Source organism: Ixodes scapularis, unplaced genomic scaffold (genome assembly GCF_016920785.2).
Source record: "Ixodes scapularis isolate PalLabHiFi unplaced genomic scaffold, ASM1692078v2 PGA_scaffold0__279_contigs__length_252992795, whole genome shotgun sequence".
NCBI classification, from domain to species: domain Eukaryota; kingdom Metazoa; phylum Arthropoda; class Arachnida; order Ixodida; family Ixodidae; genus Ixodes; species Ixodes scapularis.
In genome coordinates this window covers 225,329,380-225,342,351 of record NW_024609835.1, presented here as the reverse complement: position 1 = coordinate 225,342,351, position 12,972 = coordinate 225,329,380, and the positions used below count along the sequence as shown (strand labels likewise).

Genomic DNA, 12,972 nt, shown 5'->3' with positions numbered 1-12,972 from the left:
TGAGAGACGCGCGCCGGCGTAGAAAAAAGTATCGTAAGGCCTGCTAAGTTCGGCACCTGCGCGCTCGACGCTTCTTACATCTGTCGGTGGCACGCACAGCTTAAAGTACAGCTGGGCGAGAAAAGACATTGCGGATGCTGCAGTAGACTCCCCGAAAATGGGTTAAGTTCAACCGTTTATATTTTCACTCCAAGCTTCCACCACGTAGTCTCAATGAAAATACCCGAAGGAACACATTTTTGCGGACCGCCCAAGCTGGCTTCGAAGAGTTGGTGCACAAAATGTACAGGGAATTCTCAAGAAAATATAACATGGTTTTTTTTGGCTATGCATTGCAGAAAGCTCGAACGTTGTGAGAATGTGACGCTAGGGGTTGCGATAGAACGCGAAAATTTGACAAGATTACCTTACCTAAATCAGATGGTAATTCAGAAAAAAAAAAAAAAAAAACTTCTTTGTGAGTCGACGTTAATCTAAACTTTAAATTGTCAAAACGAGAAATTTCACTGTGGGGGGCTGGAGCATCTATTTCAATTAAAAAATAACTTGCCATTTAGAAAGAAAACATCCCTTTTCTTTCCGAAAAGTGTTTTCCACTGATATAAATTCCACAATCATCCACAATGTCGAGTTTTGTATTGGCAATGTTAGGTTTAGGTGGACGTCGGTTCCTGGAGAATTTCACAGCGAAGCTGCACATGACTCGTAGGTCGCTTTTTTGTGTCCGTCGACATCAAACCATTCCGTGCGCCTTATCATCTATAAAGTTGTTTTGACACTTGTTTCAATAAGAAAACCACAAGTGTAAAAACACATGATAGAAGATAAGACGCGCGTGAACAGTGATAAGCACGTAGCGAACCCCGCATGCGTTTGTCGGTAATGATTGCGATTGCACAAGCTACTGCGGAAACGGCAGAGTACAGAGTGTGGAACGACGTCACGGTAATGACTGCGGCTGCATAAGCTGCCGTGGCGACGGTAGCTTACGAAGTGTTTCATATACAAAAACAAAGGCACAGCGCAGTTACTTCTAACCACCTCCACAGCATGAACTGGAGTCTTCATTTTTTAATTATCTTTTAGGGGCGAAGCTCCTTAGGGTCCGACCTTGTCCGGCGTCCGTGCTCACATCGATTGCCATTACATCTGTCTTCTTAAAAAAAAAAATTTTAAAAAAATGTTTGTGCAGTCGATAGGATTCAAACCTGTGCGGGGAGTCCCCAATGGATTTCTTGTCCATCGCCTTAACCACTCAGCCATGACTGCGGGACGAGTAGGGGGCTCTGAGATGTGGTAGTAACTCAAAAGCTGGGGATGTCGTGGATGAAACGTTGCATGTAGCCGTTCAACGTCTATACAGGAGAGGGCGCTGCGGTCAAATGCGTATATAATCGCGTTAAACTTTGCCTGCATTGGCTCAACGTTTATAGACTAGAGGGCGTTGCGGTCGAATGCTCAAATGCGTATATAACCACGTTCCGTAAAATCAGTATCATCAGCACCATCAGAGCTTCGCCCCAACCAACATCATTCACCACGTGGAGATGCGGTCATTTTTTCTTTATCCAGGTAACGTCTTGCTCTCAAACTTTCGCGTTCTACCACTACAGTCACATTCTCGCGGGGTTGGAGCTTTTTGCGATGAAAGGATTATTTAATCGTGCCGAAAAACACGGTTCTCGTTCTTCGGGAACTCCTGCACAATTTTGTTAGACATTAGTTTGTTTACACTAACGGCAGGCAGAGTACACAAGGTACGTACTGTTTCATTCTGGCAGAAGCTTAACTTTTCACTTTGCTTTTCTATATAAATTGTGGAGGTTAACTTGCGATACGAAGACACGACGGAACCAACGGTTCAGTTTCTACTGACAACTGTTGAAGTAGCGGTAGGTGCTCTCATACTGTGTACTAAGTATAGCCAATGGCTTGAAAATGTTTATTTGAATTTGTTTCCAGTTGGACGATATTTTTTATGTGTTTCTTGGACATGATGTTGACTGTCCCTCCTGTTCCCCAAAAAAATACTTAAACCCAGAGGAAACATTGAATTGGATGGCTTCAATTTATGGAAGAGGTCCAGAAGATATTGTCGTCCTTGTCACATCGTAAGGGCAATCTGAATGTTACTCAATGTCTTGTCTCTTATTGAGACGTTACCTACGTCAGGTTCTTTTTTTTTTTTTTTTGCATTCTTGATTCTTATGCGTCATGATTCACCGGCGGGTCAACCAGTAAGACTGCTCTCCCGCGCCACAAAGAGATAGCTCAGGCGGTCTTGCAGTTGGTTCGGGAGTTGCTAATTGCACAGCATCAACCGGGGGTCACGCGGTGCTCCAGTGACGCCGTTTTTAGCGTCACGAAATTAGGTTATTCTAAGCAGCTCTTAAAAATTAAAAAAAAAAAAACTCTAACAGAGTATGAAGGCTGTCATGAGAACTATTACTGTGAAGGGAAGTACTACTTAGGCCTAATATACGTAATAAAACGTTGAAATACCCTTAAACATATACTGCAAAAAAGCGCCAATATCGTGTTTGCTCAAACAGTCTCGCGCTGTGTATAATACAACATGTAAGCAAGTGCAATACGTGTTTTACTTTCAGAAGGGACATGGCGGATAAAGTATATAAATCTATTAAAAATAACGTAATGGGTGAGCGTTAGTTTTTACTATTTGACAGAATCCATGTTTTGTTTATTATTGATGTGTTTCGACAGGAAATTAAACTGTGTCATTTCCCTCCTCCGCCCAATACTTTCAATCGACAGGTCCTTTGGTTATGAACACTTTTTATACGTTCTGATGTTAACGTGCTCTTGCAGTATGTTGTAAACATAACAAACAAGCCTCATGTACACATTTACTATTAGCCGGAGTCTGCTAAGAAAACAACGTTGTCGGCAATATTAGCAAGAAAAAACTTTTTTAAGGGCCCCGACAGACTAGTATTTTCAAGACAAATAACCTTTATCTTCCGGCCACAGCCATTCGAAGCCGCCTCCCTTGGTTCCCTGTAGGGGAGGTATATACTTGGTTTCACCCCAAGTCCGGACACCCCCGACGCTACGAGCTGGTGGAACCAATGAAACAGCCTTGTGCTCGTCGTATTTGTGTACGTGTTCTATGATCGCTAAGCCTATATTTATCACTGACCCATAAAACAACGTCAAAATCTTGCCTTTTAACGCTGTTTGATCGGTCGCATCAGCTCGTTGTCAGTTTCGTTCGGGAGGTTGAGACAAATGAATGAGTAAAAGATATGTTCAAGTCAGGAAGTAAATATTGAGAAAGAAGAAACGTTAGAAAGGCAAAAGAAAAGAAACCATTCGACCGTTCAAGCACGTTCGGTAGGCAGTCTAGTCACCCCTGGGGTCTTAGCTCGGGTCGCTGGTGCCCTTGAATGTTCGCCCCTTGATCGCTGGTGAAGTAGTGCGTTCCGCGATGTCGGGAGGGGGTTGGTTATCTCGGGTACGGGTGCCTTGATCCCGGGACGGAGCCGGTTGCGCTGATGGTCACTGTGCTGAAGCCGGGACGAAGCCGGGTAGCGCACCGCTCAAGCGGCCGACCGTCGCGGCTCTTTGTTCAGCTTCAAGTGCCTCTCGCACCAACACTAGCGTTCTTCTTTTTCTTTACTTCTCTTTCTTCCTTTTTTTCCCCCCAAATCATGACTTTTGTAGCGCCGGCTGTGTCCAGACTTAAGGTGAAACGAAGTATGCCTAGACCACGGGTAGCACTCACTCCCTCCTGTATGAGTGCGGCTGACAGGTTCAATTTGAGCTTTAAAGACGTCGCGCTCGTCTTCCACCATATGAGTAAAATGGGGAACTCTTACTAAAAAAATATCCATATTTTTTCTTCAACAATAGAGAACCGTATATATGTCCTGTTTTTCTTTAGGAAGGAAATAATGTCCTTCCCTACGAAAAGGACAACAAGGTTTTCTCCTAATTTGCACTTCATTATTGCGACTTTGAATCGAGTGAAAAGAGCTCAATCAGGCTTAATAAGAAGGCTACGCGTATGTTCGGTCTTGAGACGAAACGCTGCAGAACTTCCACCGAAAATAGTTATCACTGTTATCAGTTGGGCAAGTACACCGCGTCACTGGCGGCCTCCCGGTGTCTGTCCTACGCAGCACTAGCTAGAAAAAACGTCCAGCAAGTGGCCTTCTATAAAAAAGTCGTGGCTTTCACGGAGATAACACGTGTTTTTCGCGTACAATAGTCATTGCCGGAACCGACATCCCGCGCAGGTCAGTCATTATTAGCATAGTTCTTTTTTTAATTTAACGAGGACTTCCATGAGATGATTTTCTTGCAATAAACCACTCGAGGTGGGTCAGAAAAAAAAAAAAAAAAAACATTACCTGATGCATTCCCAACCTTGTGAAACATATAGGTGAAAGGTGTTCAAGCGTTCGTTAGAAACATTCACCGCCACGTGTACACACTCATGCCATGCTATCCACGACTGCGTGCGGCAGTCGTGGATAGCCACGACTGCCGCACGCAAGCCGTAATTTAACTCATTTTTGTGTTCGATGTTTGTGATAAAGACTACATCGAACATATTACAATTACCTTGAGGCCGCGTTCTAACATTCGCAGAATTTACAAGATTTGTTTCCCAAAATTTCACTCTATAAAAAACTGCGCCTGTCCAATGACAATTATTTAGACTTCTTCCTGGACATGATTTTTAGGCGTATAAATAGATTAAAATTTGAGGTAATACAATGGCAGAGTGACGAATAGCTTGGCTGCACACCTAAAATGTGGTGCAAACTGAAGTCACTAAATTTGATTTTTTTTTAGGATTGGCGATGTCTAATGGTTTCTGCAGCATGAGAGAACGCGTTGCAATGGTGGAGGATCAACCACACACATACTCTTTCATTCAACTTATTGCACACGAACTGGCTCATACATAAGTATAAAACAATCTTCTGACTACAAATATTAGATACTACGAATTCGAGTATCATTGAGCATTCAATATGAATTAATTTAATGAATCCCACGAACTATACCCGGCCCAACGTTCCGTGGCAGTGTAGTTAAAGCTACTGAGCAGAAGCGTTATATGACTTTGCGACATAATACAGTTCACTAAAATGTTTTGCTGGTTCTTATTTTGTAACTATGAACCATTCTAAACTATACAATGCAAGTCCTGCTCAGCAAGAATGGTTCAAAACTAACTTTGCCGGCGCCAAAAAAAAACAAAAAAAAAACGACATACTTCGTTTCGACTTTGCTGTTACGATCTAAAAAGGCAAAAATAGGACAGTTCTCTCTTGTTTATCTTCTTGCTGTTATTTCCAGTTCAGTTTATAGAGTGGAAGGTATTTTGTTATCTGAATCGCTTAAGTAAATTAGGACAGGATTGATTTAGTGCTTTATTTAAACGTCGGTTCGGTCACATCTAGGCAGATATATTCTGCACCACTGCGAGGTTGCTCTCCCGCTTACACTTGTACCGTAAAATGTTAAAACAACTTTTTTCACGACGACCTTTCAAGTTCACTAGGTACATTCGGGGACAAAAGTCCCCAGGACGCGCGAGCTGCGACTGAAACGCATTGCTCTGCCATCTGCCGGCGGGTCGCCTGGATTCGAGATCACACAAAAGCGCATGCGCGTCCTACTGTGACTGCAAGCATGTGTGTTTTTCCGCTTTTCTGCGGCGCGGCGTCTAACTAGGAATCGGGCGCGTGGTACCGCCTCGGAGATAGCGCTTGCGGCTGACGAGCATCTGCTACGCATTCCGAAACTGGAGATACCGCCTGCGGCATTGCGCCGCATTTCGCCGTGTCAGCGCATCTTGCTTTATGACCAGCTGAGCGTGTCGCTCAGTTGAGCAGCCGTGACTCCTTGCTTCATATACTTGGTTTCAGCCAACGAGGTAGAGGGGCTTAGAGCGATAAACCGGGGTTCCGGTCTGCACTCGAAAGTGACCCCCATAAAGCGGCTGCCATTGTACGCAAATTTGACCACACGTCACATGACCAAACCAAATACGTGACGTCACAGGAAAGATGGCAGCGCCCATGCAGCGGCTGGCCCCAGCTGGGCCGGAGCTTGTCGGATACTTTGTTGGTTGTCGTTCGTCTCGGCGAGTTGATTTCAGACGCGGAAGCCGTCATATGAGGCCGGTCGAAAGCGAGTTCAGAGTTCAGCGTGGTGTTTGACGTAGGTATAACGTGAAAATACGGAGGAACGGTGTGCATTTCGCTGGTGACCGACCGGGATATTGCCACGGAAGAGACAATCTGACCTACGTTGCTCGGACCTCGGATTGATCCGGATACCGCTAGGATAAAATTTAAGGCGACGTTTCTGTGCTCTCGTTGACCATCGGAATCTTCGAGGTTTGCAGTGAAGCGTGTGCAATATATTTGGATACACAGTTTAGCGACGGAAATTGCGTGAGTAGTGCTTGGCGGTGTGCAATCGTGGTGCAGCTTCGATCAAATGACCGATGGCTTACTTTGGTTGTGCGGCGCACCGGAAGGCTGCCTTGAAGCTGGTAGTTCCGGTGCCGTGCTGAATGATGCTGTGCTGCTTACAAATTGTTCCGGCGTAGAAGTGCACTTTCACGGAGCACAGGTGTGCGGCGCACCGAAGAGCTGCCTTCAAGCTGGTAGTTCCTGTGCCATGCTTTAGGTGATGCTGTGCTGCTTCCGAAATTGTTCCGGGGTAGACGTGCACTTTCACGGAGCACAGGCGTTGCAGTTGGTATTGATCCCGCTGGTCTGTCGCAAGTTTCGTCAACACAAACGTTTCATCCACACTCGTTACGCGAATTGCAAGCTGTCCGGACATTTCATCGAGCGTGTTACGTACCCAGCTCACGCCGCTTTGTGGCAACAGTCTGCAGTGGCTCATTACCAGAAAAGTGGTCCCACATCCATTTCAGTTCAGTTCGTCTACGGCAGTCGCCAAACCCCGAAGGAGAGGATTTATTCGGACAGAATGCCACTAAAGCAATGCAGCTTCTTCAGTGGTCAGGATAGATTCTCTTCTGTGAGTTTTGTTATACTGTCACGGATCCTTGTTCCAGTTCTATCTTCTATCAATATTCACTATTCTGGGACACTGCAGGTCATGCTCAGCTGTAAGCGTATGTTCTGGTGGAGGTGCTGGGCACCCATAGCCCTTCACTCTGTGTGAACCCGGCGGCTCTTCAGCCGAGTTACTCGATAATGGGACACGGCTGGCGGACTATCCTGCGTCTTTCACCCCCGTCGAGCCGTAAGCAAAGTCCTGACCCGAGCCTGGCAGAACAACCGCAAGACGACCGAATACCACAAAAAGTAATCTCGGAAATACACCACGAAGCACCTGAAATCCGAGCCAGTTGCTGCTACCAGGAAAAACCACCAGAATTCGGTCTCCTGTCAGAAAATCTGAAGCTGACTAAGCCAACAATGACAAACTTGTAGCAGCAAACCGTGTCCCCTCCCACCATTGTTTGCATGCCCGTCGCAAATCACACTCCGACGCTTTTTCACGCAAGGTGTATGAAGACGTCAAGGACTGGATTGAACAATATGACAGTGTCGCCCGCCACATTGGGTGGACAGACAACCAGCTCCTGCAGAACCTATACTTCTCGTGGAAGAGACTGCCGGCGCTGGTCTGAGAACCATGGATCCTCCTTAACGTCATGGGAAGTTTGCAAGATCGAGCTGAAGCACGCATTTGTCAGCCAACATCAACGAGAGAGAGCCGCATTCTTGATTCTGTCCAGGACACTGCCCCAACGAGAGCGCCATTGCACTCGTGGAGGATGTTTTGCGCTTGATCGAGCGCCCACGCCCACGCCCACGCCGACCTTGATGCTACAGAAGACAAGAACCTAAAGATCCCATGCCCCTCAAGTGAGGGACAACACCTTCGGCAGCCTTGTCCGCAACCCCCAACAACAGTCGAAGTGTTCATATCACCGAGGCTTCCAACATGGAATGTGCACTGCATGCCCGAGCCTGTCACTATGAACAACTTCCCGGCGTCTCGACACTCGAGTTGTCCAGCTACTACTTCGACGCCAGCCTCCCAGGCATCCACGACATCATCCACGACGTTGTCTGGGAGGAGATCAGGAAGCTACTTCCTGCCATCAGTTGCCTGGCTTTTATTTTGATTGCCGAGATTGTTTCGGAACAAGTTAGACAGGTATTTCAACCGAGACTTCTGCGAGCGAAGCGGCATCTGACAAACCAAGGGCAACTTACGCCACAATGGCACGACGACCGCCACCGGCTGCCTCTTAGTATTCAATGCCAATTCAATGAGACACTCTAACGCCGAAGCATTCCCGACATCGTGTGTAGGTTTGTGCTCAACAAAGTACACAAAGGAAAACGTAGGTGATGCGAATGTGCGACCGAAAACCACTTTGCTACCACTGCATGAAGCCGACCATGTCTACCAAAGCAGCCCGTACCAATGAATTGGTCTGCGATGGTTCGTGCGAAACGACCCTCGATTACGTCTCGAGGAGCAACCACGGGAGATTAAGGATTACCTTCGGCGACCTTTGTCCCTGATGCCGAAGGTGCTGAATCGAAGATTCTGAATTCCTGATTACCCCGAAGCTCCTCATGTCCATCACCTCAACAAGAGGTAAGAACGACAAAGCAGGTGAGCGGCGATGCAGTGACAGTGGATTTGGTGTTGGTTGTCGTCCAAGGACAATACCTAAAAATTTGCTGACATCAATTTTCTGTGTCCACTCCACGAAGCACACAATTTCCAACTTTGAGGGAGAATGCCCTTGAGTGACTTGAAGGAATAGAATGGTTGGTTGCTCTCAAAAGTGAACTGCAAGCATCACCAGACTTGGATAGCAAACACAAATTGTTGCCAGCTATCAAGTCAACGGTACAGCAAAAGGCACAGCCACGTAAGTAATACATGCCCGAGCTTGCTGCATTGATGCCGAAAACTGCCAGGAACATTTTCGGATTAGAAGCCAGCCCTGCAGCTTCAGTGCATCAGACGTCAGTGGCCGCACATGACGTATGATTACAAGACAGCATCAGTCGGTCAAAGTTGCCACTCGACCAAACTGAACACCGACGTGCCAGGAGCGTCATCCGACAACAAGGTCCACAGGTACTACGACTGAACGCCTGACACGAGACTGTCGCAGAAAGAACTCGTTATGGAACCATTTCCTAAGAATCAATAATTATGTAATCAAGTGGAAATAAACATATTTGATACACTAACCAGATAAACATATTTTCGCGTCTACACACCGAGAATTGTGTCCACTGCACGCCCTGGACCTTACGAGGACACTCGCATCTCTGACCCTTCAATATTATTTAAGGGGTCATACCAGACTGGCAGACTCCTTGCAAGGGGCTGCACTCGTTCAACCTTTCCTGAACATGTGGTGCATTCGAAAACCAACTCCAGTGATGTGAAAATGTTATTTATTAATTTATTCCTTCCAGGGGCCTTCGTAGGCATTGCAGAGAGGATACTTAAAACTACACACATGATAATAGCATTAAAGCACACTGCTGTAACTTGTTAAATGGAAAAACAAACACACCTCTGAGCATATAGTTTAATAGTATGTGTTGATGCATTGTTATATAGCATGACACTTCCTATATGTATGACACAATAGACCCTTTGCAGAACCTTATCAAGCAACACAACTGTCACCATTTTTTTCGGCGCAAAGCCCACGAATGGGCCCCAGTTCACGTCGAACGCTAATGCAGCATTTGAGTCCAATACGTGCTGAGCCGAATTCACAGGGATGGCGGACATAACATTCTTGTCGAACAAATGCCCAAAGTCTGAAAGCTTGGGGTAATTACAGTAGTAGCTACTGTAATTTGTTTTACCAGAATTTGGCAGACGGCAGAGGCTACGGTCTCGGTGAGTCAATACACACATTGGAGAGAGGCACATGACAGCATATCACCAGAGTGCTTGTCTGCACAGATTTGTCACACACCTTCGCTCCGTCTCTCTGATTGGCTCGAGGGGGCTGTGGCGGTTGGCCTTTTCCAAGTTACGGTGATGCGAAGTATAGAGAGCCCACACTTTTAAAAAGAGTCTATTGAAGAGACCGAAAGGAATGGTAGTCAACATTTTTCAACAAGACTGCTCTCCAGGCAAGGGATGAACACAAATATGAATCATCTTACCCAGGTAATTAGAACAATTAAATAATTGACCGACTAATACAATGCACTCTTGATGAAAAAGAGTATAGCTGCAATAAATCCTACAAAACAGAAAAAATGCGCAGTTAATCTATGCATGCACCAAAACAGTTGTTCTTATAGCAAGTCGAATAGCTTTGAAGCAGGTGCCTGCAACGATTTATTCCTCCCCATACTCAGTAAAACGCCATCCTCGTAGCTGAAAATAAGGGTGCACTTCGCACTCACACACACACACACACACACAAAAAAAAAAAAAAGGAAGAAAAGCGATCGAATGTAGAATCGTGGATTAGCACAAAAGAATCGCAGGAGCTTCCTCGCTAAAAGTTGCTATGGTTGTTCGGTGACGGAGGGCTGAAACAACTTCCCTTAGGCCCTAACGCGACGTATACATTTCGCGTAGATTCTCAGATATTTCAACGTTCAAAGCTAAGAGAATGCGAAAATTTCATGTTAAAAGCACTCAAAGTTCTATCGGTCCTCGGACGCATCCCGGAATCCGAGCACCGGTACGACGATGCTGTCTCACAGGCGTTAATATCCAGATGATCCAGAGCGATCTTGCGCAAAAACGGTATAAAGTCTCATTCCTTCATATTTTCACATTATACCTGCGTCAGCGAGCACGAAGAAGCCCGACGTCGTCGGAAAGCAGCTGCACATCACGGCTACCGCTCACCGAACAAACTCGCATCCGCCAGCTCTGGGCGCTGCCATCTAACCTGTGACGTCACGGCTCTTGGGAGGTCACATGACGAGTGGTCACATTTGCGTAAAATATGGCGACAACCGGGGGGGTGCCACTTCCGAACTTCCGGTTTATCACTCTAAGCCCCTCTACCTCGTTGGTTTCAGCTTTGGTCCGAGCGTGGCCGTTGTTATGAGCCGAAGGTCCAGTCAAAGAGCGAAAAAAGCGCAACGTCATGGCGTTCTCCGCTCTTGATAGGACGAGCCGGCGGAAGAGCAGCATGCACTGAAAGACGACGAGCACCTCTGGTCCTATCAACTGCGGAGAGCACGCCGTGACGGTGCGCCTTTTTCGCCGTTAGATTGGCCCTTCGGCTCATAACATCGGCCACGCTCGGACCGAAGGTGAAACAAAGCATAGGTGCCATGTCGTTAAGCGCTATCTCCGAGGCGGTACCACGCGCCCGATTCCGAGTTAGGCGCCGCGACGCAGAAAAGCGGGAAAACACACATGCTTGCAGGCACAGTAGGACGCGCATGCGCTTTTCTGTGATCTCGAAACCAGGCGACCCGCGGCAGATGGCAGAGCGATTCGTTTCAGTCGCAGCTCGCGCGTCCTGGGGACTTTTGTCCCCGACTGTACGTTGATTTACCGAGTGTAGACAGATGATTTGTTCACAGAACAAAACAAAAATCAAGACTATTTCGTGGGGAACTGCTGGCAGAATAGCAGGCGCTTGGAAGCACTGTTGTTTTAGCACATTGGCTTCAATGCCGCTTATAGTTGCTCCCGAGGATAACCTAAATTTTGGCAATAGACCATTCCGTACATATGTGGCTCCTCCATTGTATCCTGGACATATTACTACAATCCCATGTGCGACAATCTCTGTCCACCTTGCGCGACAATACCACGTCCACATCGCTCAGGGCAATGCAGGGGAATTCCGGTGTTTTATGAGAGAGAGAGAGAGGTGACGTGGGAGAAGTAGGGGACGTTGTTCTAGTCTTTCATTGGATCTTCCAGAAAGGTCTGAAAATTCGCCATTCACAAATAAAAGAGAAAATTTCCCGGAAATAAAACCTCTGGAGCATCGACGAAGGCATTATGCTTTGGTATTATTCCTGGACATTTCAATACCTTACAGGCTTGGAGCTGTTCACGACGGGGATCCCTCTTATACGACAATACCCGGAATGCCACAACACAGATGCGACGCACAAGAAGGGTACATCATGGCGCCCAGAGCTCACGGAAGCAACAGCGGACACTTCTCTAATTGCTCTCTAATGCAAATGAGGGCATTTATCAAGTGAGGACATTGTGGAAACTTACAGTTTATACGCTGATTAGGCCACTTAAGAGCGCGAGGTTTACTAACGCTCTTTGCTTAACCGCGTGCATTTACCGTGCCTTTTAGTTAAGCCCATTGCATATTTCCCTGGAACACAAGTAGGGGAAAGGGTTAGCTAAGCCAATCCCTGCGACAATTGAATGGTTCATAATTGAATTTGAAACATAATTCGCGAAATGCAACCCTACAAATATTGCCGCGCGCACAGCTGACCAAGTAGGCAGCTCTGCCATTTCACACCTGCCAGCACAGTGTCCATCGCACGTTGGAAGGCGGCTGGTGCTGTACACAGCGCGAACTGCATGACTTTGAACTCGTACAGTGCGTCGGGAGTGTCGAAGGCATTTTTCTCGCGGTCGCGTTTGTCGACTTTAATCTGCCAGTAGCCACTCATCAGGTCCATCGACGGAAAGAATCGGGAATGGCGCAGTCAGTCTCACGTATTCTTGATGAGGGGGAGCGGATAGACGTCCTTAGTCACAGCGTTTAGTCAATGATAGTCCACGCAGAACCTCACGGTTCCGTCCTTTTTCTTTACAAGGACGACTGGTGACGCCCACGGACTTTTTGAGGGTTAAATGATGTCGTCGAGCATTTCCTAGACTTGATCTAAAATCACCTTCCTTTCCTTTAAGGAGAGTCGGTACGGCGACTGGTGGACAGGGAGCGCGCCGTTGTCGGTATCGATGCGGTGCTTCACTACCGTTCTCTTTCGCACACTTAACTAG

The 12,972-nt window shown here is 46.8% G+C and overlaps 1 pseudogene; it reads left to right on the top strand.

The window, feature by feature from the left end:
- The window catches only part of LOC120837630, a 169,188-nt pseudogene that overhangs the window by 107,319 nt on the left and 48,897 nt on the right, over positions 1-12,972 (top strand).